Raw genomic sequence first — 27,107 nt, forward strand, 5'->3', positions numbered from 1 at the left:
TTGAAGGCCGGCGTCCCACTACCAAAATTGAGGGGAATCAGTTTAAATGCTGCCTGCCACCCCCTAACCTGAGGGGTATCAATTGAAGGGCTGCCTTCTGCCCCCAAAACTGAGGGGAAGCAGTGGAAGGGCTGGCTGCTGCCCCCATAACTGAGGGGAAGCAGTGGAAGGGCTGCCTGCTGCCCCCAAAATTGAGGTTAAGAAGTCAGAGGGCTTCCTCCTACCCCCAAAACTGAGGGGAAGCGGTCCCAGGGCGGCTCACTGCCACTGAAACTTAGGGGTTGGGTGGTGGTGTGGTGTGCCCAACATCCATGAAACGGGGGGGGGGGTGGGGGGGGTGGAGGGGGGGCGTTTGGGGTTGTTGGGGGTTGGGGGGATCAAAGGGGTGACTTCTGCCCCCAAAACTAAAGGAAAGCAGTTGAAGAACGGCTGCCTGCCGCCCACAAAACTGAGAGGAAGCAGTTGTAAAGCTGCCCGCTGCCCCCAAAACTGAGGGGAAGCAGTATGAGGGCAGCCGTCCACCATAAAATTGAGGGGAAGCAGTTGAAGGGCTGCCCGCTGCCCCCGGAACTGATGGGAACATGTTGAAGGGCTGCCTGCCACCCCCAAAACAGAGGGGAATAATGAATGGTGCCCACTGCCCCAAAAACGGGGGAATCGGTCAGGGGGCTTCCTTCTGCTCCCAAAACTGAGGGGAAGCAGTTGAAGGGCTGCCAATGCCCCCAAAACTAAGGGGAAGCAGTTGAAGGCCGGCCTCCCACTACCAAAATTGAGGGGAATCAGTTGAAGGGCTGCCCGTCACCCCCTAACCTGAGGGGTATCAATTGAAGGGCTGCCTTCTGCCCCCAAAACTGAAGGGAAGTAGTGGAAGGGCTGCCTGCTGCCCCCAAAATTGAGGTTAAGGAGTTCAGAGGGCTTCCTCCTACCCCCAAAACTGAGGGGAAGCGGTCCCAGGGCGGCTCACTGCCACTGAAACTTAGGGGTTGGGTGGTGGTGTGGTGTGCCCAACATCCATGAAACGGGGGGGGGATGGGGTGGGTGGAGGGGGGGCGGTTGGGGGGCTGTTGGGGGTTGGGGGGATCAAAGGGGTGACTTCTGCCCCCAAAACTAAAGGAAAGCAGTTGAAGAATGGCTGCCTGCCGCCCACAAAACTGAGAGGAAGCAGTTGTAAAGCTGCCCGCTGCCCCCAAAACTGAGGGGAAGCAGTATGAGGGCAGCCGTCCACCATAAAATTGAGGGGAAGCAGTTGAAGGGCTGCCCGCTGCCCCCGGAACTGAGGGGAACAAGTTGAAGGGCTGCCTGCCACCCCCAAAACTCAGAGGAAGCGTTCAGAGGGCTGCCTGCTGCCCCCAAAATTGAAGGGAAGCAGTTGAAGTGCTGCCCACCGCCCCCAAAACTGAGGGGAATCAGTCAAAGGGCTGCCGGCTGCCCCCAAAACTAAAGAAAAGCAGTTGATGAAGGGCTGCCTGCCCCTCACAAAACTGAGAAGTACCAGTATGGGGGCAGCCCTCCACCCTAAAATTGATAGGAAGCAGTTGAAGGGCTGCCCGCTGCCCCCAAAACTGAGGGGAAGCAGTTGAAGGCCGGCGTCCCACTACCAAAATTGAGGGGAATCAGTTTAAATGCTGCCTGCCACCCCCTAACCTGAGGGGTATCAATTGAAGGGCTGCCTTCTGCCCCCAAAACTGAGGGGAAGCAGTGGAAGGGCTGGCTGCTGCCCCCATAACTGAGGGGAAGCAGTGGAAGGGCTGCCTGCTGCCCCCAAAATTGAGGTTAAGAAGTCAGAGGGCTTCCTCCTACCCCCAAAACTGAGGGGAAGCGGTCCCAGGGCGGCTCACTGCCACTGAAACTTAGGGGTTGGGTGGTGGTGTGGTGTGCCCAACATCCATGAAACGGGGGGGGGGGGGGAGGGGGGCGCTTGGGGGGGGTTGGGGTTGGGGGGATCAAAGGGGTGACTTCTGCCCCCAAAACTAAAGGAAAGCAGTTGAAGAAGGGCTGCCTGCCGCCCACAAAACTGAGAGGAAGCAGTTGTAAAGCTGCCCGCTGCCCCCAAAACTGAGGGGAAGCAGTATGAGGGCAGCCGTCCACCATAAAATTGAGGGGAAGCAGTTGAAGGGCTGCCCGCTGCCCCCGGAACTGAGGGGAATCAGTTTAAATGCTGCCTGCCACCCCCAAAACTCAGAGGAAGCGTTCAGAGGGCTGCCTTCTGCCCCCAAAATTGAAGGGAAGCAGTTGAAGTGCTGCCCACCGCCCCCAAAACTGAGGGGAATCAGTCAAAGAGCTGCCGGCTGCCCCCAAAACTAAAGAAAAGCAGTTGAAGGGCTGCCTGCCACCCCCAAAACAGAGGGGAATAATGAATGGTGCCCACTGCCCCAAAAACAGGGGAATCGGTCAGGGGGCTGGCTTCTGCTCCCAAAACTGAGGGGAAGCAGTTGAAGGGCTGCCCGATGCCCCCAAAACTAAGGGGAAGCAGTTGAAGGCCGGCCTCCCACTACCAAAATTGAGGGGAATCAGTTGAAGGGCTGCCCGCCACCCCCTAACCTGAGGGGTATCAATTGAAGGGCTGCCTTCTGCCCCCAAAACTGAAGGGAAGCAGTGGAAGGGCTGCCTGCTGCCCCCAAAACTGAGGTTAAGCAGTCAGAGGGCTTCCTCCTACCCCCAAAACTGAGGGGAAGCGGTCCCAGGGCGGCTCACTGCCACTGAAACTTAGGGGTTGGGTGGTGGTGTGGTGTGCCCAACATCCATGAAACGGGGGGGGGGGGGGAGGGGGGCGGTTGGGGGGGTTTGGGGTTGGGGGGATCAAAGGGGTGACTCCTGCCCCCAAAACTAAAGGAAAGCAGTTGATGAAGGGCTGCCTGCCCCTCACAAAACTGAGAAGTACCAGTATGGGGGCAGCCCTCCACCCTAAAATTGAAGGGAAGCAGTTGAAGGGCTGCCCGCTGCCCCCAAAACTGAGGGGAAGCAGTTGAAGGCCGGCGTCCCACTACCAAAATTGAGGGGAATCAGTTTAAATGCTGCCTGCCACCCCCTAACCTGAGGGGTATCAATTGAAGGGCTGCCTTCTGCCCCCAAAACTGAGGGGAAGCAGTGGAAGGGCTCCCTGCTGCCCCCAAAACTGAGGTTAAGCAGTCAGAGGGCTTCCTCCTACCCCCAAAACTGAGGGGAAGCGGTCCCAGGGCGGCTCACTGCCACTGAAACTTAGGGGTTGGGTGGTGGTGTGGTGTGCCCAACATCCATGAAACGGGGGGGGTGGGGGGGGGGTGGGGGTGGGGGGGGGGGCGGTTGGGGGGCTGTTGGGGGTTGGGGGGATCAAAGGGGTGACTTCTGCCCCCAAAACTAAAGGAAAGCAGTTGAAGAAGGGCTGCCTGCCGCCCACAAAACTGAGAGGAAGCAGTTGTAAAGCTGCCCGCTGCCCCCAAAACTGAGGGGAAGCAGTATGAGGGCAGCCGTCCACCATAAAATTGAGGGGAAGCAGTTGAAGGGCTGCCCGCTGCCCCCGGAACTGATGGGAACATGTTGAAGGGCTGCCTGCCACCCCCAAAACAGAGGGGAATAATGAATGGTGCCCACTGCCCCAAAAACGGGGGAATCGGTCAGGGGGCTTCCTTCTGCTCCCAAAACTGAGGGGAAGCAGTTGAAGGGCTGCCAATGCCCCCAAAACTAAGGGGAAGCAGTTGAAGGCCGGCCTCCCACTACCAAAATTGAGGGGAATCAGTTGAAGGGCTGCCCGTCACCCCCTAACCTGAGGGGTATCAATTGAAGGGCTGCCTTCTGCCCCCAAAACTGAAGGGAAGTAGTGGAAGGGCTGCCTGCTGCCCCCAAAATTGAGGTTAAGCAGTTCAGAGGGCTTCCTCCTACCCCCAAAACTGAGGGGAAGCGGTCCCAGGGCGGCTCACTGCCACTGAAACTTAGGGGTTGGGTGGTGGTGTGGTGTGCCCAACATCCATGAAACGGGGGGGGGATGGGGTGGGTGGAGGGGGGGCGGTTGGGGGGCTGTTGGGGGTTGGGGGGATCAAAGGGGTGACTTCTGCCCCCAAAACTAAAGGAAAGCAGTTGAAGAATGGCTGCCTGCCGCCCACAAAACTGAGAGGAAGCAGTTGTAAAGCTGCCCGCTGCCCCCAAAACTGAGGGGAAGCAGTATGAGGGCAGCCGTCCACCATAAAATTGAGGGGAAGCAGTTGAAGGGCTGCCCGCTGCCCCCGGAACTGAGGGGAACAAGTTGAAGGGCTGCCTGCCACCCCCAAAACTCAGAGGAAGCGTTCAGAGGGCTGCCTGCTGCCCCCAAAATTGAAGGGAAGCAGTTGAAGTGCTGCCCACCGCCCCCAAAACTGAGGGGAATCAGTCAAAGGGCTGCCGGCTGCCCCCAAAACTAAAGAAAAGCAGTTGATGAAGGGCTGCCTGCCCCTCACAAAACTGAGAAGTACCAGTATGGGGGCAGCCCTCCACCCTAAAATTGATAGGAAGCAGTTGAAGGGCTGCCCGCTGCCCCCAAAATTGAGGGGAAGCAGTTGAAGGCCAGCGTCCCACTACCAAAATTGAGGGGAATCAGTTTAAATGCTGCCTGCCACCCCCTAACCTGAGGGGTATCAATTGAAGGGCTGCCTTCTGCCCCCAAAACTGAGGGGAAGCAGTGGAAGGGCTGGCTGCTGCCCCCATAACTGAGGGGAAGCAGTGGAAGGGCTGCCTGCTGCCCCCAAAATTGAGGTTAAGAAGTCAGAGGGCTTCCTCCTACCCCCAAAACTGAGGGGAAGCGGTCCCAGGGCGGCTCACTGCCACTGAAACTTAGGGGTTGGGTGGTGGTGTGGTGTGCCCAACATCCATGAAACGGGGGGGGGGGGGGAGGGGGGCGCTTGGGGGGGTTTGGGGTTGGGGGGATCAAAGGGGTGACTTCTGCCCCCAAAACTAAAGGAAAGCAGTTGAAGAAGGGCTGCCTGCCGCCCACAAAACTGAGAGGAAGCAGTTGTAAAGCTGCCCGCTGCCCCCAAAACTGAGGGGAAGCAGTATGAGGGCAGCCGTCCACCATAAAATTGAGGGGAAGCAGTTGAAGGGCTGCCCGCTGCCCCCGGAACTGAGGGGAACAAGTTGAAGGGCTGCCTGCCACCCCCAAAACTCAGAGGAAGCGTTCAGAGGGCTGCCTGCTGCCCCCAAAATTGAAGGGAAGCAGTTGAAGTGCTGCCCACCGCCCCCAAAACTGAGGGGAATCAGTCAAAGGGCTGCCGGCTGCCCCCAAAACTAAAGAAAAGCAGTTGATGAAGGGCTGCCTGCCCCTCACAAAACTGAGAAGTACCAGTATGGGGGCAGCCCTCCACCCTAAAATTGATAGGAAGCAGTTGAAGGGCTGCCCGCTGCCCCCAAAACTGAGGGGAAGCAGTTGAAGGCCGGCGTCCCACTACCAAAATTGAGGGGAATCAGTTTAAATGCTGCCTGCCACCCCCTAACCTGAGGGGTATCAATTGAAGGGCTGCCTTCTGCCCCCAAAACTGAGGGGAAGCAGTGGAAGGGCTGGCTGCTGCCCCCATAACTGAGGGGAAGCAGTGGAAGGGCTGCCTGCTGCCCCCAAAATTGAGGTTAAGAAGTCAGAGGGCTTCCTCCTACCCCCAAAACTGAGGGGAAGCGGTCCCAGGGCGGCTCACTGCCACTGAAACTTAGGGGTTGGGTGGTGGTGTGGTGTGCCCAACATCCATGAAACGGGGGGGGGGGGAGGGGGGCGGTTGGGGGGGTTTGGGGTTGGGGGGATCAAAGGGGTGACTTCTGCCCCCAAAACTAAAGGAAAGCAGTTGAAGAAGGGCTGCCTGCCGCCCACAAAACTGAGAGGAAGCAGTTGTAAAGCTGCCCGCTGCCCCCAAAACTGAGGGGAAGCAGTATGAGGGCAGCCGTCCACCATAAAATTGAGGGGAAGCAGTTGAAGGGCTGCCCGCTGCCCCCGGAACTGAGGGGAACAAGTTGAAGGGCTGCCTGCCACCCCCAAAACTCAGAGGAAGCCTTCAGAGGGCTGCCTGCTGCCCCCAAAATTGAAGGGAAGCAGTTGAAGTGCTGCCCACCGCCCCCAAAACTGAGGGGAATCAGTCAAAGAGCTGCCGGCTGCCCCCAAAACTAAAGAAAAGCAGTTGAAGGGCTGCCTGCCACCCCCAAAACAGAGGGGAATAATGAATGGTGCCCACTGCCCCAAAAACAGGGGAATCGGTCAGGGGGCTGGCTTCTGCTCCCAAAACTGAGGGGAAGCAGTTGAAGGGCTGCCCGATGCCCCCAAAACTAAGGGGAAGCAGTTGAAGGCCGGCCTCCCACTACCAAAATTGAGGGGAATCAGTTGAAGGGCTGCCCGCCACCCCCTAACCTGAGGGGTATCAATTGAAGGGCTGCCTTCTGCCCCCAAAACTGAAGGGAAGCAGTGGAAGGGCTCCCTGCTGCCCCCAAAACTGAGGTTAAGCAGTCAGAGGGCTTCCTCCTACCCCCAAAACTGAGGGGAAGCGGTCCCAGGGCGGCTCACTGCCACTGAAACTTAGGGGTTGGGTGGTGGTGTGGTGTGCCCAACATCCATGAAACGGGGGGGGGGGGGGAGGGGGGCGGTTGGGGGGGTTTGGGGTTGGGGGGATCAAAGGGGTGACTTCTGCCCCCAAAACTAAAGGAAAGCAGTTGATGAAGGGCTGCCTGCCCCTCACAAAACTGAGAAGTACCAGTATGGGGGCAGCCCTCCACCCTAAAATTGAAGGGAAGCAGTTGAAGGGCTGCCCGCTGCCCCCAAAACTGAGGGGAAGCAGTTGAAGGCCGGCGTCCCACTACCAAAATTGAGGGGAATCAGTTTAAATGCTGCCTGCCACCCCCTAACCTGAGGGGTATCAATTGAAGGGCTGCCTTCTGCCCCCAAAACTGAGGGGAAGCAGTGGAAGGGCTCCCTGCTGCCCCCAAAACTGAGGTTAAGCAGTCAGAGGGCTTCCTCCTACCCCCAAAACTGAGGGGAAGCGGTCCCAGGGCGGCTCACTGCCACTGAAACTTAGGGGTTGGGTGGTGGTGTGGTCTGCCCAACATCCATGAAACGGGGGGGGTGGGGGGGGGTGGGGGTGGACGGGGGGCGGTTGGGGGGCTGTTGGGGGTTGGGGGGATCAAAGGGGTGACTTCTGCCCCCAAAACTAAAGGAAAGCAGTTGAAGAAGGGCTGCCTGCCGCCCACAAAACTGAGAGGAAGCAGTTGTAAAGCTGCCCGCTGCCCCCAAAACTGAGGGGAAGCAGTATGAGGGCAGCCGTCCACCATAAAATTGAGGGGAAGCAGTTGAAGGGCTGCCCGCTGCCCCCGGAACTGATGGGAACATGTTGAAGGGCTGCCTGCCACCCCCAAAACAGAGGGGAATAATGAATGGTGCCCACTGCCCCAAAAACGGGGGAATCGGTCAGGGGGCTTCCTTCTGCTCCCAAAACTGAGGGGAAGCAGTTGAAGGGCTGCCAATGCCCCCAAAACTAAGGGGAAGCAGTTGAAGGCCGGCCTCCCACTACCAAAATTGAGGGGAATCAGTTGAAGGGCTGCCCGTCACCCCCTAACCTGAGGGGTATCAATTGAAGGGCTGCCTTCTGCCCCCAAAACTGAAGGGAAGTAGTGGAAGGGCTGCCTGCTGCCCCCAAAATTGAGGTTAAGCAGTTCAGAGGGCTTCCTCCTACCCCCAAAACTGAGGGGAAGCGGTCCCAGGGCGGCTCACTGCCACTGAAACTTAGGGGTTGGGTGGTGGTGTGGTGTGCCCAACATCCATGAAACGGGGGGGGGATGGGGTGGGTGGAGGGGGGGCGGTTGGGGGGCTGTTGGGGGTTGGGGGGATCAAAGGGGTGACTTCTGCCCCCAAAACTAAAGGAAAGCAGTTGAAGAATGGCTGCCTGCCGCCCACAAAACTGAGAGGAAGCAGTTGTAAAGCTGCCCGCTGCCCCCAAAACTGAGGGGAAGCAGTATGAGGGCAGCCGTCCACCATAAAATTGAGGGGAAGCAGTTGAAGGGCTGCCCGCTGCCCCTGGAACTGAGGGGAACAAGTTGAAGGGCTGCCTGCCACCCCCAAAACTCAGAGGAAGCGTTCAGAGGGCTGCCTGCTGCCCCCAAAATTGAAGGGAAGCAGTTGAAGTGCTGCCCACCGCCCCCAAAACTGAGGGGAATCAGTCAAAGGGCTGCCGGCTGCCCCCAAAACTAAAGAAAAGCAGTTGAAGGGCTGCCTGCCACCCCCAAAACAGAGGGGAATAATGAATGGTGCCCACTGCCCCAAAAACAGGGGAATCGGTCAGGGGGCTGGCTTCTGCTCCCAAAACTGAGGGGAAGCAGTTGAAGGGCTGCCCGATGCCCCCAAAACTAAGGGGAAGCAGTTGAAGGCCGGCCTCCCACTACCAAAATTGAGGGGAATCAGTTGAAGGGCTGCCCGCCACCCCCTAACCTGAGGGGTATCAATTGAAGGGCTGCCTTCTGCCCCCAAAACTGAAGGGAAGCAGTGGAAGGGCTGCCTGCTGCCCCCAAAACTGAGGTTAAGCAGTCAGAGGGCTTCCTCCTACCCCCAAAACTGAGGGGAAGCGGTCCCAGGGCGGCTCACTGCCACTGAAACTTAGGGGTTGGGTGGTGGTGTGGTGTGCCCAACATCCATGAAACGGGGGGGGGTGGGGGGGTGGAGGGGGGGCAGTTGGGGGGCTGTTGGGGGTTGGGGGGATCAAAGGGGTGACTCCTGCCCCCAAAACTAAAGGAAAGCAGTTGATGAAGGGCTGCCTGCCCCTCACAAAACTGAGAAGTACCAGTATGGGGGCAGCCCTCCACCCTAAAATTGAAGGGAAGCAGTTGAAGGGCTGCCCGCTGCCCCCAAAACTGAGGGGAAGCAGTGGAAGGGCTGGCTGCTGCCCCCATAACTGAGGGGAAGCAGTGGAAGGGCTGCCTGCTGCCCCCAAAATTGAGGTTAAGAAGTCAGAGGGCTTCCTCCTACCCCCAAAACTGAGGGGAAGCGGTCCCAGGGCGGCTCACTGCCACTGAAACTTAGGGGTTGGGTGGTGGTGTGGTGTGCCCAACATCCATGAAACGGGGGGGGGGGTGGGGGGGTGGAGGGGGGGCGGTTGGGGGGCTGTTGGGGGTTGGGGGGATCAAAGGGGTGACTCCTGCCCCCAAAACTAAAGGAAAGCAGTTGATGAAGGGCTGCCTGCCCCTCACAAAACTGAGAAGTACCAGTATGGGGGCAGCCCTCCACCCTAAAATTGAAGGGAAGCAGTTGAAGGGCTGCCCGCTGCCCCCAAAACTGAGGGGAAGCAGTTGAAGGCCGGCGTCCCACTACCAAAATTGAGGGGAATCAGTTTAAATGCTGCCTGCCACCCCCTAACCTGAGGGGTATCAATTGAAGGGCTGCCTTCTGCCCCCAAAACTGAAGGGAAGCAGTGGAAGGGCTCCCTGCTGCCCCCATAACTGAGGGGAAGCGGTTAGACGGTGGTCTGCTACCCTCAAAACTGAGGGGAAGCAGTGGAAGGGCTGCCTGCTGCCCCCAAAATTGAGGTTAATCAGTCAGAGGGCTTCCTCCTACCCCCAAAACTGAGGGGAAGCGGTCCCAGGGCGGCTCACTGCCACTGAAACTTAGGGGTTGGGTGGTGGTGTGGTCTGCCCAACATCCATGAAACGGGGGGGGGGGGGGGTGGGGGGGGTGGACGGGGGGCGGTTGGGGGGATCAAAGGGGTGACTTCTGCCCCCAAAACTAAAGGAAAGCAGTTGATGAAGGGCTGCCTGCCCCTCACAAAACTGTGAGGTACCAGTATGGGGGCAGCCCTCCACCCTAAAATTGAAGGGAAGCAGTTGAAGGGCTGCCCGATGCCCCCAAAACTGAAGGGAAGCAGTGGAAGGGCTGCCCATCGCCCCCAAAACTGAGGGGAAGCAATTCAAGGAATGCCTGTTGCCCCTAAATCTAAAGGAAAGCAGTTGAAGGGCTGCCTGTTGCCCCCAAAACTGAGGGGAAGCAGTTGAAGGGCTGCCTCCTACTACCAAAATTGAGGAGAAACAGTTTAAATGCTGCCTGCCACCCCCAAAACTGAGGGGAAGCAGTCAGAGGGCTGCCGGCTGCTCCCAAATGTAAAGAAAGGCAGTTGAAGACCTGCCTGCCACCCCCTAACTGAGAGGAAGCACTCAGAGGGCTGCCTTCTGCTCCCAAAAGTGAGGGGTAGCAACTGAAGGGCTGCCTGCCAGCCCCAAAACTGAGGGGAAGCAGTGGAAGGGCTGCCCATCACCCCCAAAACTGAGGTTAAGCACTCAGAGGGCTTCCTCCTACCCCCAAAACTGAGGGGAAGCGGTCCCAGGGCGGCTCACTGCCACTGAAACTTAGGGGTTGGGTGGTGGTGTGGTCTGCCCAACATCCATGAAACGGGGGGGGTTGGGGGTGGGGTGGCGGTTGGGGGGCAGTGGGGGCAGGGGGGGCGGCCTGCCACCTCTGAAACTGAGGGCCCTGTTGAGAGGGTGCAGGGGGCGAGCCATTAGATAGCATTACCCCTACCCACACACAGAGTGACGCGGGGCTGGCAGTCATCTCGGGCAAGAGCAAAGTGAGCACTGTATCTTTTGGGGGGGAAAAGCCATGGTGTCACCTTCATGTTACAAATACATTAAGCGTATGTCTGTAAGATGGAGGACTTGGTGCTTCAACTGGATAGTACTACACAGAAACATCTTAGTCCTTTATTAATAATACTGATTTCCTGGAATTACAAAGGAAAATGTAATAACTCCTGGAATTCTTTTAAAAATATCCAGGAATTCAGTGACAGATCATTCTGTGCTCCTCCGGGTGGAGTTTTAGAATTGTATCACATCCCTCTCAAAGCCGTGGTTTACCTCATGCTACGCTCATGTTCAAGCTAAGCAGTGCAGCTGAACAAGTGATCCTTTGTAACTTGCTCAAGCTCGCATTTTAAGGCTTTCCATTAGGAACAAGGACTAAAAATACTCTTTCAATGAAATCTGAGATTTTTTCTCATAATCTCATAACTCAGGTCTTTAAGGTGAGGGGGGGGGGGGGGGGGGCGGAGGGAAGAAAAAGAAAAAGCAAAAAAAGCAGTATCACAGCATTAACAAACTGCAAGATTTGTGGAAAGCCACCAGTGTGGTAACTGCAACAGTCACAGGTAGTATGTATGTAATACTGGAAAAAAAAAAAGGTTTTTTTAATTGCTTTTTCACACACCTGGAATGCTGTGAAGGGCTGTTAATCTTTAAATGCCTCCCCATGGCTGTGCTCAGTTGCCCTGAACAGCCCTGCAGAAGTTGATGGGAGCACTCAAAATAAAAAGCTGCAAATCAATCCCTTGCTTTGCTGAATAAGTAACCTGAAACAGTTTATCCATTAAGATGTAAATTGGCAGAAAGATGGAGAAAGCATGGAGGCTGTGTTTACTCATTTCCTGTAGATGAGTTTAATCAGAGTAGCATTAAATGCTCCTGCTTATCTAGAAAGTTTACTTTATCTTTGATTTATTATGCTTTTGCCTATCAGATGTTGAGCTGTTTTCCTAAGCATCTTACTGCTTTAGTGCCTGCTGTGGAGTTTTGGGTGCTCAGCAGGCAAAATTCTTATCTTAAGGCATTTATCCTGCTAATACTAGAAGACTCTGTTAATATCAGCAATTTTGTAAATACAGCTTATTTCCATTCAGATAAAAGGTGTTTTCAGAGAACCTTGGTCACAGCATTTCTAGATTCTTACCTTTAATGAGTAAAGCAACGTTTGGAGTAGCTTACTCTGCTGCAGGAAACAGGTCATAGCTCAATTCCTTCAGGGTTCTATAAAGTCTCATGTTCAAATTGCACAGGTAATACCATTCATGAAAGCTTTTCCATGAGCCTTCATTACGTCAAGTTACATACATGCAGAAAGGTTAAAGGGCCAAACCCCTAATACTATAATGTTAGCAAAATACCTTATAAAACCATAATTTATAGTATTAGGTACTTCTGAAGTGTCCTCTGAAGGCATTTACAAGTATTCATGCGTTAAACCTTATCTCTCTCTTACCAGAAAAGCATTAATATTTCTTACTTCATTTATATAAAATATAAAAGAGATAGGGAAGCCACCCTGGAAGAAACAAACCCAAAGAGCTCTGACAGTGCGCTACCATAGCTTCCAATAGATGTGTGGAATAAACCATGCAACAATTGAGTATAAAACAATGAAACTAGTCAACTGTGTGTGCTGTCCTCTTGCGTAATACCCCATGAGACATTAGATTAGCCCAGAAAAAGCACATTACAGCCAGTATATTTGATAACTGTGCTCCGCCTAAATAAGACCTTAGGGCTTAGAATGGAACACATTCTATCAAATCTACTGTGATTCAAGCATAATTATGCAAAATAAAGCTTTTTGCTTTTTTCTTTGGTGTGACTTTGTTGACTTGCTCTGTTCAGTTTAATATGCAATCCTTTGTTCATTTAAATAGATTGAGAAATGAGACTGATTTTCTCTCCTCCCCATCTTCTCTATCTTAATAGGCAGCATTAGCACAGTCTTTCAGAATCCCTGAAACAATCCATAAATGAACAGAATTATTCTCTGTTGATCTGTAATAAAATACTTGCTATCTCATTCTGAGCCTTTCTGTATCTGTGATGAGATCTGTAACACTGGTAACTCAAGGGAGAAACCATCACTCCTCTTAAAACTGTGTTCTAGTAACAGTGGAAATGCATGCTGTGTTTTACTTTCACTGTAATACAAAGAACGCATACACAGTAAACCACAAAATCAACCTAGTTACTGAATCCATGTTTCTCCAAGTTCCTGCCAAGCTGTGTACTTGGAAACCTAATTCCTATGGAATGGGGCTCCTCAGAAATAAAGCAGAGACAGCACTGGACTCTACCCTTGCACTTGCCAAGAGATGAAGCAGTGCTGTATCAATACCAAGCACAAAATATAATGCATATGCAAGATAGCAATATGCAAAATTTTTACTGTTCATGTGACACTACAGGGAGTGCTTCACTTACCATATTAATATAATTACAAACAAGTGTTGACAAGATGTGTAGGAACAGGAAAGTAAACGAATTAAGAAAAGTGATTTTATCTCAATCTTGTTATGTACCAGAGAATGTCTGTTAGGTGTCTTTACAGTGATTGTTTCCAATTTAGAGGTCTATTATCACTGATGGTAGTTCTCAGCATACATCTTGGCACTAAAAGTAGATCAGTTGAGCACTGCAGCATGCTGTAACTGCTTTTCATTAACACCTTGCCTTTGAAAGTTTGGCACAGGCCTGCAAATTGGAAGACCTGGACTTGCACCTATGTGTTTTCATCCTATGCCATGAACTAATAATTTCTAAAAGATTTTTGTTTCTTAAATAGAGGAAAGCGATTTTTTTTATTATTTCCTTTGAAAAACTGAAGTCTTTCCAGGATGGCTTACTCCATATGAATAAGTAAAGTCCAGAAACAAAAAAAAAAAACCCACAAAAGAAAAAGGTAATAAATTGGAGCGAATGAGAATATGTGTTCAGTGAAAAAAATGGGTAAAGAAGGTCTTTGGCTTTTCTTACCAATTTGTGACAATTCCACTTTAACAGAATTGAAAAACAAGGTCTGAAACCTTGAACCTACAGTTCCCCAGTAAAACTTTCTTTTCTGGGGACAGGAAGCTAAGTGAAGTTTCAGACATTTTAATCCAGTATGATCAAAACCAGGGATGTTTTAATAAAGTCTGATATTTTAATAAGACCTTCCAGCTACATTCTTTGATCTGTGTTTCCATTGTAATTGAATTAATATATTGCACCAAATTCATCCAGAAGTCTCAGATAGTTTGGAATGAGTTTGATATGTGTATATTAAGCAAACCCATCCACCCAAGTACTTGCAACTGGAACATTACATGCCCCTTTTTAATTTGTTTCGTCACGTATGGATGACCACACTTGCCTAAATAAGCTATAGAAAAAATGATGAAACTGAAAACATGAACTATCATAGGAAGGTCTTAAAAACATTTGTTAAGGAAATTACAACCTTTTTCTTTATAAAGTATTCCATATAATTTAAGAGCAAATTGTATTGTCCCTATACAATGCAATAAAATACCTCGGTAAGAATGTGGAAGTTATATTAATCTCTATTTGGTCCTAGAGGTATAGAAATGTCATTTCTATGATGTTCTCTACAGTTATTGCTGTTAAATTCTGCAGTGGGTTTTCTTTAGGGAAAATGACATCGAGTATTAGTGAAACCCTCCTAAAGGTGAAATATCTGTGGCAATCTTACCTACAAAACGTAACTGAGATCAGACAAGTATTCCTATGCTAATAAAAGTATGAACTAGGAACCCAACACACCTGCATCTTTTGTCTCTTAAGTTCAGCTCTAACATTTCAAGGTTCTTCCAAGTTTATATAAATTTAGCCATGTATTAATAACTGAAATTTAAACAGTTAAACTTGATTATAAAGCCTAAGAAAGGAATAGCTGGTGCAAACACATTAACACATGGCTTGTTTTCTTTACAATGTTTACTAAACAGATTTTATTTCCTGATATTAACATCACTGACTGGCAGAAGCACTGCCAACAACAGACATCATTAAGCTGATAGAGGCTGTTAGTGGTTACCTCAGGCAGAACTGACCACATAGCTTATGGGAATATAGCTTTCACAGTGCATACCTAATTATATGAATCATAGAATGGTTTGAGTTAGAAAGGACCTTAAAGACTATCTAGTTCCAATCCTCCCACCATGGGCAGGGACACCTTCCACAGACCAGGTTGCTGCAAGCCCCATCCAGCCTGGCCTTGAACACTTCCAGGGATGGAGCATCCACAGCTTCTCTGGACAACCTGTGCCAGTGCCTTGCCACCTTCACTGTGAAGAATTTATTCCTAATATCTAAATCTGCCCTCTTTCAGTTTAAAAGCATTTCCTGATGTCCTGTCACTACAGGCCCTACTAAAAAGTCTGTCCCCATCTTTCTTATAAGCCCCCCATAAGTACTGAGAGGCTGCTATAAGGTCTCCCTGGAGCCTTCTCTTCTCCAGGCTGAAGAACCCCAGCTCTCTCAGCCTGTTTTCATGAGAGAGGTGCTCCAGCCCTCTGATCATCTTTGTGGCCCTCCTCTGGACCCACTCCAACAGGTCCATGTCCTTACATTGGGGACCCCAGAGCTGAGTGCAGCACTGCAGGTGGGGTGTCACAAGAGCAGAGTAGAGGAGGAGAATCACCTCCTTCAACCTGCTGGTCACTCTTGTGACCAGGCTCAACATGGCCTGACAACGTGTGCCTGCAGCCCAGAAACCCAACAGTATCCTGGGCTGCTGCATCACACATTGCCAGGCCATGTCGAGCTTCTTGTCCACCAGCACTCCCAAGGCCTTCTCCTCAGGGCTGCTTTCAATCCATTCTCAGCCCAGCCTGTATTGATACTCGAGGTTGCCCCAGCCCAGGTGCAGGACCTTGCACTTGGCCTTGTTGAACTTCATAAGGTTTGCATGGGCTCACCTCTCAAGGCTGTCAAGGACCCTCTGGATGGCATCCCTGCCCTCCAGCATGTCAGCTGCAGCACTCAGCTTGGTGTCATTGGCAGATTTGCTGAGGAGGCACTTGATCCCACTGTCCATGTACCAACAAAGATGTTGAACAGCGCAGCCCCCAATACGGACCTGAAACCATTCTGTGAAGCAACAGACAAAAAGCTATAAACCATGCTGGTCTACCTACCAAAACCCAAGACATGAACACAGAGCTAGATCCCAGAAATGGCACTGGGGTCTGAATCAGCAAAGTGACACAGGGTTCAGAACTACGTGAGTCAAGCCTTTTTTCCCAAACTGCCACGTTTCCCACTTTGAAATAAAATAAAAACTGATTCAATTGAAGGGATGTGTTTCTGCTATATTTTAATTGGGATATTATGATTTAAAGGGTGAAGTGAGTGAGACCTGTTGGGTTGGAGACATAGAAACAGTTCCAAGTCAGTAGATAGTCCTGAATATCATTTGCCACCTTCAGAAATAAGGGCCTGAGCTAAATTCTGGAGAAACAAACATACCCATCACAACCAGCTCCAGCAAGGTGAAGGCTTTCTTTAACTATTCTGCCACCGCATGGCATCCCCCCAGCTCACTAGTCTTACAATACTAGCTGGAATAAAAAATTACTCAGTTTAATAAAAATGAACAATAAAACCAGAGCTGGTCTTTTGCGTGGAAAAAGGGTCTTTTTTCATTCACTTCTCAGGGTGGGACCAAACTGCCCGTTTCCCAGATTCCTGCTGCCCCATCTGCTCTGTTACAGTCTGTGAATGCAATAAAATGTAGATTCAAGTAATGTTAACATCCACATATCTTGACAAAATTATTTCATTTCTTGGTTCATGATTTCTAGTTTTACAATATTTCTAGAACTGATCTGTCTGTAATTCACAAAAGATTGATGTGTTCTGACATACATTAAAACTAACAGTAGGACCAGGACACGTTTACATTTATGGCAATGCAGTTTGAAAAGTAGATTTTTAAGAACATAGTATGTTAGAAAAATACTTCTGCCAGCTTGGTGGAGGTTTTTGCCTTATTTGAAATTAGAATTTATGAAGATTATTTTTGGTTTTTGATTTTTATTCTATCCTCTTTACGGAGTTTTCTTTATCTCACCAGAAAGATTTACTGAGGATCATAAGCTGCAAAAAGACTAAAATGGCAGAAAATCTCTCACAGTTATATTGCAACCTTCTAAGTCCCATGAAACACAGAAGGTGATCTGTGTCCTAAGGAAAATAGGAAATTATGAGGAATCTGAAGCATCCTGTGCTATTTCAGTTGAGCACAGGACAGCTGGAAAAAACACATATGTGAAGGAAGTGGCTGTCTGATATTTGCCCTCTATTCTAATGTTCACTTTCTCTGCTTTCTTTAGTCCCTCTTTCTCCAGCTACACAAGATAACAATTTCTAAGAACCATAAAAGAGAACAGAAACACATGCATTTAATTGTCTTATAAATTGAATTATGATTTATGACAGGTTTTGCATTTCACAAGTAAGATATTATGCAAATTCTCAGCAGACCCTTTCATTTAAAAGCTTGCACAAAATATTTGTGGTAGCTTCCTACTTGATTTTATTTCTGAAATAGATAAACTGAACACATGTACCTGTGTCTCAAAGACCAGGCAGTACCTGCTTAATTATGTTCAAAAGTCTAATCCCTGAATTATGGAATGCAGCATAATTCATTTCTACATTAGCAAAAGTGTGCTTTAAAAGTGATGGAGCATTCCTCACCATATGCTTTATGGTTCTTGCATTTGCATTAACAAAGAAGGAACAACCATCTTGAATATTTTAATAGCTGGATATATAGCCACAGATAATTTTTCTTTCTTAACCATCCTTCCAGACCACCTGAAAAAAAATCTAACTCATTTACTGTATCTGCTAACATATAAAAATGGAAGTGTATTACTATACTTAGGTTAAAAACAGTTGCCAATACATACCAACTAATCAGACTGAAGATCCACCTGGACAAGCGTTTTGTTTCTGACAATGTCCACTAAACTCTGCTACGCTTGAGAAAGAGAGGAAAGACAAGGCAAATACTGAGTTATACTTCCCTCTACTGTACTCTTGCAGCTTCCAGCAAACTGGCTAAGGGAATTCATGTAGTAGGAGGTTTCATCTGCATAATTAAAACCCCTCTTAGCATTAGCCCACTGTTCTGAATTGGTTGTAAAATGTCACATCAATTAATTTCTATCCAGCTGGGCTGGATCATGTATTGATCCCCTCTAACAGGAGGCTGAGCATCAGGATTTGAAGCAGTGGAGTGATAGGAGTTGGCACACATATTCCTGTTTTGTAGCTGCATCTTCTGGGGTAGGAGATAATGGTACAGTGCAAATAGCACCGCAAGGCACACTGAGATGAATGCTTATAAGAAAAAGACTATGGAATAGCAATGCCTAAGGTGTGTGCTTTGAACTGGACAGAATAGTAGGGAAATCTGTCATAAAATATCCTGGGTATCGAGGGACTGAAACGCATTTTACTGTGTTCATCTCATCTAAATTCACTATGCCTGAGTGTTTCACATCCACAAAGTTTTGTTGAGGATAAGGCTTTTGGACAATATTAGGCAAATGCATTTTGGGGGTTTGGAAGCTGCAAAATAAGCATCTTCCTTTTCTCACTCATCTTTGTCTAAGAGAAAAAGAAGAAAAAGTAGTTAGCTGTTTAACAATTCAGTCACCATATTGCAAAATGCAATGTGAAGAGGGTTATGATGCTACTTTGGGGTTTTCCTGTTTGCCTAGCAGACAAATTCATACTTCTGTAAGAGTCACTTACTACCACTCCAGAGCAACACTTTTTCCCTGAGTGTGCACGGAATTCATTCCAGGGCAGCTGCTTACAACAAAATGTAAAAGGAAATACCTTTAAAACTTTGTCAGTGAGATGTAAGCAGGACACTGTTTTTTCAATACTGCCTCTTCCATGATGTGTTTTATCCTGTCCATTGGTGTGAAGCAGAAGGACAAATAAAGATAGAGAGACCAGAAGAAGAGTGGTGGATAGGTGACTGATTCTTCAGAGCCTGGGCTACCATTTTACAATGTGTTTACAGGTTTTGTCAGGGATTTCCCATTCTAAGCACGTTGTGCTTCACTTCAAAGTTACAATCTATCAATTAGAGTATTGAATGGTGATGGAAGGCAAAAATCAGAGAACAGGATTTTTGAGAAATGCCCTTGGTGCATTGGAGCTATAGAGGACTACAGAGATTATGCTAATTCCAAACCCCCAGTAGGGAGGATATTAAGGCTATGCAGCTGTATCTGTCTGGATAGGGCTACATGTTTTCCCCCATGCTACAAATTACATTGCCAGCATCTGTGACAGTGACTGTGCATGACGGAGACAGATCAGAGCACTGAGCAAGTTCAGGAGGGAGCTATGGTGAAATACAGGTAGCCAGAGCCTAAGTAGCAATATGGGATCACAGGAAAGTACTTCCCCCGCTGCTTCCTGGAATGTAGCTGGACACAGCTGATCCTTGTCTAAATTTGCCTTTAATCATACTCAGCATTACCTTAATGTTTCCTCTGCTGCTTCTGTTGACTGAAATAGATGATTTGCATAGAGAAGAGTAAGATTTCCTAATTGTGATCAGGCTGCCCAAAAGCTGCTGGATGTTACAGAGGTGCATGGGTAGATGCCAAAATGAGGATTGGATAAGTTCTGCATCCCCTTTTTCAACCCTCATTTACCTCACTGAGTTTAGGATCTTCAAAAGGCCTGAGGAAACCAGGCCTTTGAGAATCTCATCTTGAAATGAAAGATGTTTTTTAAAAACAGGATTGAGTGCTCTGCATTTTCCCAGTGAAGAACATTGTCTTCTCCTCATTCCCCATGAACACATTCTTCGGTATGTGTTTGGGGTATTTGTTGTACCTCTTGCTGCCTTACCCCAGGAGCACCAGTGACCAAACAGTAGGAATTTGTCCTGAAAACTAGCATCTGCAAAATACATCTTTTCCTGCAATATTTTTCATGGAAAAAATATTGACACAATATTTTCATACTATCATGACTAATATCAAATGCTCTTCTCAGACATTATTTGAATTGTTTGGGTTTTTTTTTAAAAAAAGAACTTCTATTAATACCATATGGAATCAGATTAGCCCTGCTGCTAAAATGTTCACAAAGAAGGCAAATCCTTCCATCTTCTCCTGCTCAAAGCAATAGCCAAATTGGCATAAGCTGTGTGCTTACCAGTTTGCAGGTGATAGAATTCAGGGTCATGTTGAATTACTAATCATCTAACCATCGCTTGGCAGCACACAGCCATGCATGCAAAGCCCACTCCACTGGGCAGTGTTACAACAGAGTAGTGGTAATGGGGAAGAAAAATATTTTTTTTTAAATACCGATAATTTTTCTGGAGCTCACACTGTATTTACCCCATAATTTTAAGTACAGATTAACTCTATAAATTTTCTGGGTTTCTGTACTGTGTCTTTAGAATCAAAACTCTGCCACAGTCAAATCAAAGTTTAAGTACCCACAATTAAATCATGTTATTCAATGTTTTCAAATTCTTAAGTGTGATGTGGTGGGGCATGTCTCAGGATTAAAACAGAAGAACTCAGCGGTAACTGCTCATTTATTCCTGTCTTTGCTGCCAGGCAGAAGAAATAATATGCAGTAAATCCATGGCTTTCCCTCACCACCAGATCACATGGGGTTGGAGCTTTGCTCCCAGATCGACTGACATCCATTGCACAGGTCATCAGCATCATCTTGTGCAGAGGAGCATAGGAACATGTTCTCTAGCCACCTGGGCTTTCTGTTAATGCATGGGGTTGCTAAAGTGTAAGATAAATGAACTCTTTAAGTTTATATTCTACCAGGATTTAGAAGTTAGACATGTACCTCTTGCTAGTGAGGTGTGACCATTTGCAGGAACGGTTTTAAGGGACTTCTGTAGCATACAGTCCTGCAGAGAACTGCCCTGTTTTTATCACTTTTCAGGCATACATGCCCGCAAAAGGGAGTAAGAATTTGAGTTCCAGTTAACGGCTTATATCAAGTACTTGGCCTGGTGCCACACACATCCCACAGTTCTACAGTTCTAATGTTTTCCAAAATTAATTTCCCTTTTAAAAAAAAGTATCTCTAGTCCTTCTTGATTATGAGGGGAGGGGGAAGTGTTAGCTTTTGTATTCATTAAATTGCCTGAATGAGCCCCAAGATAGAGGTTCCTGACATTTCTTGAATGAAACGGATTTTTTCTCCGAATCTGCAGTTTCAACAAAGTGTTCCTTCACAACATGCTTTTTTTGCTAAAAAATTTTTGGAAAAAATCTGGAGGCATTATTTACTTCCTAATTTTATCAGTCTTATCAAAATCATTAATTTAAACCAAAGAAAAACATAATTTTATCTACCATCCTTATGTATCTGGCTTAGCCTTTTGTAATATATTTTAATAATATTCTAGTATAAAACTCAAAATAGGATAAATTACAAAAGTCAGCATCAAATACTTCTGTCCTATTAAATGAAGGAAGTCATCACAGCTTTCTGGACTTGAATGCATTTTTGCCACATCAGCTCCTGCCCCAAAAAAGTTAGGGGGTTTAAAACGATAACGAAGAAAGTCCTTGAGATGCTAGAATTCCCTAAGAAATTGCATTTTTTTTATGATCAGCTTTTTTCAAACAATATTTTGGCTGTATTTCCAAATACCTGTGCTTAGCATTGATGTTATTGGACTGTTGACAATATTGACATTTTTAATTAGTGCCATTAGGTTTAAGGGTAAACAATTAAATTGTTGTTATTTTCAACAAAGCTACCTGGCTTCTCTGCTTATCCTATGGTCCCAAGTGCCTCCCAGCTCTGTCTAATTGAAAAAAATTGAGACTTACCTAGGACAATAGCCAAATTATCTGCAGAAGTTCTCAATATAAAAACCTGCAAGATAATAAGATACTGAGGTTGTGGCTATAGCATTAAAGAAAAAAAAAAAAAAAGGTAAAATCAAAGTAAATGCAAGCACAGTGCACATACTACATCATTCATCTGCATTCAGTAAGAGTCTCAGTTTTAAATATATATTAAGCTGCTACACAATTTCCTTTTTACCAAACCAGATTGTGAAAGTACATCTAAATTCTTCTGCAAAATTTATGTTTCATTCTGCTGCAAAGCACAAAGAGCCTTAATGCACAACAGAGAAATTGTCATGTTCTTGTCTGGGGAACAGTCTTGAAATCATTAGTCAGTTTGCCAGCATAAGGAACATAACACAGAATCTGTGAGATGCATATGGTAACAAGTTTAAGTCTTATGACCAATCTGGTTTTTATAACAGTTTGTGAATACCTTTAAAGTAAATTAGATCTATTAATCTATCTCTGATTTTGCATGGGGTTTTTATCTCATATCAATTGTTTCTTTGCAGATTTTGATGTTTTCTGTTTTAAACGTATGCGGTGTGATTAGAATACCAGAATAGATAGGGATCATTAAAATAACATTTATCATCTTAAACTGTTATTGTTGGGTTTGGAACATATCTGGTCCTTTTAATGTGTTCTCCTTAAAGAGAAATAAATGACTTCATTTTCCTGGGCAAGTCCAATCTGTTCTTGAGAAAGCCTTGCTTTAAAGCTGCCTGTACTCTGTATTTGGTTCTCGTGATGCTTTCTGTTCTTGCGTTTTGTTTTGCCAGTGTCCATCTCCAGGAAGTCAATTTTGCCTGTGACAAGACTGACACGTGGCATACTGCAGGGAAATTTGCATCTTGTCAGAAAGGCCTAGTCCCACAAGAAAAATTGTTTGTCTAAAAGTGCGCAGCACAGCTTTCATTTGCTCTAATTAAAGCATAAATGTCATTGTTCCAAGGTTCTTTAAATTAGGTTTATTAAGCTATATGTCACATTTTGGAATGCAATTAATGTGTGGCTAAGCTTTCCATTTCCTTTAATGTCACAGGGGATGTATTTGATATAATGTTATTTAATATTTTAATAGAAACTACAGAAACTGAGATTAGGCAAGTTTTTTATACATTAAAAACTTAATAGAACTCAGTGAATCAACTTTTTTTCTGGCAAGAGTAATTTCTTACGCATGTTATATTCCTTCTGTATATAACTTACATTTCAAAATCCTGCTCCTTAACATCAAGGATTTATAGATAGTTCACCCGGTTTATGGGCAAGATCAATTTTGTTTGTAATTACACAAACAATAACATTCACACAAGTGTCGCGGGTGGTTATTTAAATTACACAAATGTCATACAGATGTAAACAAATGCCCAGATTCTGCTTTCACTGTGCAGATTGGACTGTTTATTAATCTATCAGCTGAGCCACTGGAATCAAGTATATTAGTCTGAACACAAGGTTTAACTGCATAAGTAGAAGAATCAGGTCCCAGAAAATTTAATGGATTTGTTATTTTAAGAGACTGACTAAGATGACTTCATAGACCAGTTTTATAGGAGGTTAACAGAAGTGCTTGCAGGATCACATGCCATGAAATGTTTTCATTAAAAATAAAATGTAAGGAACAAAATGCCAAGCTGTAGCATTACAGGTTGGGGTATGGCTCTCCCAAAGTGGACACTCACCTATGGAGAGCAGCAGGATGCAGACTTAATAGCCAGAAATGCTAGACTCCAAGCCCTTCACTCCTGTGAATGAGTAGGCCTGCAGGATCAGTTCCTTTGGGCCTCCAGAAGTTCTGAGGAAACCAGATCATCCCACAAATAATACTACATCAATTTCTTACTGTCCACAACAGTGCTCAATTACTTGCAAAGCTCGAAGTCAAAAGGAGGCAACAGGCAAGGTATGGGACCAATGCACCATGTAAAATCCCCTGCCATTCAAGCTTGCTTTTATTGAAAAACGGAATTTCACATCACATTTCTTAAAGTATCTTCTCACTTCATGTTAGTATTAAATGAAATTCTGCAGTTCTGGCATAATGAGCAAGTGCTCATTAGTGTGAGTGGTTTAAAGTATGCAGATGCAAGACCTTCTCATTGTAAGGAATAAGTATTAATGAACAGTAAAATGAGACTGAGGTACTGAATATAATTTAAATCACCAAGAGAGCAACCCAGCGTACAGGACTTGTGCTGTATGAGCCACAGAAAAAAGTAACAAAACTGAACAAAACATTTTAAAAAGCATAATGTTACTTAACTATTAAGAGCTCTTGCTTATTTGCTTCAGTAATTTTGCATCTCTATTACCACAATGTTAAGACACAGAGTGTATTTGGCTGGTGGCTGTGCGGCATTGAGATGTTCTGTCTGTCAAGACTTACACTTTGTGTTCTTCATTTCCATCAAGGACATTGCTAAGCTAAGAAGGCATTTGGGCTTGAAAGTACGATTCATACAAGTAACCATTACTTTCCCAAAGGATCCAAATCACAGAAACAGAAGCTGCAGAGAGAAATGAAGAGAGTTGCCCGTCTTACCTCTAAGTTAATGAAGGAATAACATGTCTGTTAAAGTAGGTGCAGTGCTTAGGACAATGTAATTAACATTTTTTCTGAGTCTGTTCCATTGATGAGTAAAAGGCTGATGTAAGGTCAGAAACAAGATGCAGATTAGTTTATTAGCAATAATAATTTTTCAGTCCATTAATCCAGTTTCCCTGAGGAGAAGGCAGTATTTAGTAATATCTAGATAAATAAGAAGTTTAACTTTGGATCTACAGAAAAGCTCAAAACCAATTCATACAAGGGAAACTATCATTTGGATGGAAATAAAAAATCTGAGATGTTGAGGCAAATACACCCCCTGCGCAAAGGGTGAATACAAGGTAAATAAAAGATCTAAGATGCAAGGGTAAATACAGTCCCAGTGCAAAGATTTCTGACTCATCACTAATTGATATTTGTAATGAAAAAGACTTTAGGATCCACAAAACTAAATTCTTGCATTGGTTATGTCATCTCAGATATGCTTCTTAGAGACAAACAACAGTGTGTTAGTAAGAGCTTGCTAAACCAGTGATCCTTAAATATGAGGAATGCAGAGACAGTGATTTTGTTTTATCACTGTCTTATCTGGCAAAAATAAGAAATAATATCTACCCAGACATTAATTTGGCTTTGACACAAACCAGCAGAAAGTCAAAAAATATTTCTTTCAATCCAGTGGAATAACATCTGACCAGCATTTCCAGAAATGCCTTTTCAAAATCCCCTAATAAACTCAGTGGGTTATGAAGTCATGTTGGATAGCAGACACAGAACAGCAAGAGGTAATAATGTATGTTGTTGGGTTTATTTACTTACTTATGACACAAGATTACTGTTGGAAAGCATGCTGAAAGAAGAAAATGCAGGGACAGATACACCATGTTTCTATCCTATGGAACACATTGGAACAATATGGGGAAAAAACAGGGAGCCATATTGTCAAAATGGTATAAGTGGATGAAAGTAATTTCTTTCTGTGGAGTACTGGTTTTGAGAATGGGTGTCAGAAGACAGAGCAAATACATTTTAACCTTGATATACAGTGAGTGTTAGGAGTGTTAGACAGCTGTGTAAAAATATATTTTAGAATTCTATTGGGGCTAGAACATCCTTCCCTCTATCCAGCAGTTACACTATGGATCAAAATGATGAAACTTTTGTTTCATGCATATCAAGGTGCTATGTTCAGTGAGGTACTGTGAAAGAAACATAAAAGTAGGCCCTCCTGATTCTACTCATGTACTGTCTCCTGATAATAGTCAATATATTGTTCCTGTTGTCAAATAGAAAATGAAACTTAGATGTGGACTGAGAGTCTTAAATACCTCCAGCAAGCTGTAATGAAGTTCTTGATAATCCATCCTACCTATTTGAGCCTATCACCATTAACGTATCAATTCAGATATTTGTTTAGCCCTTATCTCTCTCTCCCACGTTCTATGTCACTTTTCAACAAGGCACAGATTGTAAAAAATTTATATCTTGCTGTCCTTTATCCAGCTATAAATGACATCAGTGTTAGTGGGAAGATTCCAAATTACATCAGAGATCTGAGTGCTTTTGATCATTAAAAATGCTTCATTATTTATTTGTAATAATTTTTTCCCAGGGAAGAAGGCTTTGTTAGTGGTGAGATCAAACAATTCCTTACATTTGAAAACAAAACACAATGCTTGGTCCTGTTATGCTGAATAAGAGTACAAAAAAAGCAAGAGAATTCATGGGAAAAGGCCAAGATCTGTAGATGGAGCCAAAGCAAAAATGCATCAGAAATCCAGAAAATCTCTATTGATGGAACGTAGTGAACTTTCCCGAAACCAATGTGCTGCTCCCAGTTCTCACACCCTTGAACTGATATCCCCTGGTGTTGCAGAAGACATTGTTCCCATGTTTGTAGCCCCTACACAAACATCTCTGAATGCAGCATATTTTTATTTTCTTGCTAGGCCCAGATGTCTTCATGGGGAAAAGTCACTGAGGGTTATGGCTGGTTCAGGGCATTTGACTATTAAAATAACTATGCTCACAACCGACTCTGCAGTCCTACCCACCCACTGAACATACCTGGCAGTGTGTCAGAGTAGGCTGTCAGTACTGTGCAGAGCCAGAACCATTAATCTCATCCTTTTTTTCAATCACCCCTCAAGACTCACTTTTTCCAAGTCCACGTGTTTCTTCCAGCGAGGATGCTGTTGAGTAACAAATCGGAGCTGTAAATCTGTGACAGTTTAAGACCTGGCCTTCCCATGGATTTCACAAGGCTGTCAATGCCTCCTTTGTGGTGGCAGTTTCTTGGGAGCAGTCCTGAGCCTTCCTTTTCCCTGCCTTGGGCTGAGAACATGGTTGGCCCTTAGCCAAGATGCAGAGAGTTGCTTAGGTGGATGTTAATTTTGAAAAAGGCAGATGAACCAGGATAATATGTCACTCTGAAAACTGTGGCACAGTATTTCTGATAGACTTTATAATCCTCTGCTGCATGAGCTAGCATAGTTTTATCTTCAGTGGAAACATTAAGCTAGTTCTCTATGGGGATGGGAAAAAAATGAGCTGTTGCATTGCTCAATACTCCGTGCTAACATTAATCCGTGGGTGGACTTGGACATCTGAGCCTACACTGACACGAACTGGGGCAGATGTGTGCCTATAACACAACTGGCACACACTCATTTTGTTGAGGAGAGAGGGAATGGACTCAACTATACCATCAGGGTCTGTTGGCAACTGCGCAGCAAACTGAGTTATTGTTAAGGTCCACTGGGAGAATGTTAAGCACCCATAAAAATGTAATATTTATTCCAATATCCACCAAGGATTCAGTCCAAAATGGTGATCATTCGCCACAGCTTAGAAGCATATTTAGGGCTTTGTGTTCCAACTGCACATACTCCAACATGGGAGTCACTAATGGATGATCTCTGTTCTGCTGTGGGCTATGGCTTTTATACTGCAGAGGGATTTTGTCTCAGAAAACTTAGTATTTTCCTGAAGATTTGAACAAGAAATTCCAAATTCAAAAGCAGTAATTCAATACTTAAATGAATTCCACTTGGATGAGCTGTTGTTATTATTTTGTAGCAAATATTTTTGTAGGATGTAGTGGCCAACTCATTGAGACATTAAGA

The sequence above is a fragment of the Falco punctatus genome (genome assembly GCF_963210335.1).
Source record: "Falco punctatus genome assembly, chromosome: 7".
NCBI lineage: Eukaryota > Metazoa > Chordata > Aves > Falconiformes > Falconidae > Falco > Falco punctatus.